At 38.7% G+C, this 1074-nt stretch overlaps 1 non-coding gene across 1 annotated transcript; it reads left to right on the forward strand.

The window, feature by feature from the left end:
- Positions 1 to 499: 499 nt before the first annotated feature.
- Positions 500 to 572, forward strand: Trnas-aga (transfer RNA serine (anticodon AGA)). Its single transcript has one exon. It is a non-coding gene; the product is annotated as a tRNA-Ser (tRNA).
- The last annotated feature ends 502 nt before the right edge of the window (positions 573 to 1074 follow it).

The following is a 1074-nucleotide window of genomic DNA, read 5'->3' on the forward strand; positions in this document are numbered from 1 at the left end:
AGAGGTTGACGACCACCTTAAAAAGACATAAACTCAATAAATATGAAGGCATAGTGATCTTAGCACTACATTTTGTCTCAACTTTAACTTAATTATTAAACATTTCCATTTCCACCTTTCTCTCCTTATATACATTTTTATTATATTTTTATTTCTTATCATAACAAAAGGAACACAGAGAATTTCGAGTTGGCATGAAGTTTAGCGTGAAGTCCGTGTGCATTTCAAGTTACCTACAAATTTGTTTAGCTTCTCACCTAATTTTAGTCTAACCAGTGCAAAACGACAAGAAAAATAATTTAATCCAGCCCATTCCAACTTTCTAACTTTTTAGCTTGTTCTCCCTATAGAAGGGACTTTAAAAGCATTTTAGCTTTCTTTTTTTCCCAGGGCTTTTTCTTACCTACGCAGGATAAAAGTACGAACAAAATCCGTGTATAAAACCAATGCTTGTTAAACTTTCACCGTTCCATGCTGGCAATACCTGCTCGCCATTAGAGTTCCAGTAGCTCAGTGGTAGAGCGTCTGAACTAGAACTCAGAGGGTTGTGAGTTCGATTCTCACCTGGAGCTCGAAAATTTTCCGCGCTTTCTGGTGATTGAAATCTCTTTCTTCTTTAATACAGAATAATTATGTCAATAGAATCAAAAGTGCAACGTTCATTGCGCACTGATGGTTCAAGAATTGCCCTATATCCTGTGAAACCAGCCCACATCCGGTACATTTGAAGCTTGTGCTGTCAAAATCCGCCATGTTTCTTCACCACTGACGCGATATAGTCAAATTCGCGGGAAAACAGACATAGCCAGGGATCTGGAAGTAGGAACTTGTCCCAAAGGAACACAAATTTTCGGTTCGTACCGAAAAATTCCCACTTTTGGATCACCTCCAGAGGTGACCCAAAAATTACCGGAAATTTTTTAGTATTATGGCGTGTTCCATTGGGGTTCTGACCGGAATTCCCGGAAATTTCTGCCCAATGGAAAGCGCCCATTATCTGTCTTGACTAGTTTGTTTGTTTGTTTCTTTGTTTGTTTGCTTGAGCAGGTTGAACTTTTGGCAGCTACATGTATT

This window comes from Montipora foliosa, chromosome 11 (assembly GCF_036669935.1).
Source record: "Montipora foliosa isolate CH-2021 chromosome 11, ASM3666993v2, whole genome shotgun sequence".
Lineage (NCBI taxonomy): Eukaryota > Metazoa > Cnidaria > Anthozoa > Scleractinia > Acroporidae > Montipora > Montipora foliosa.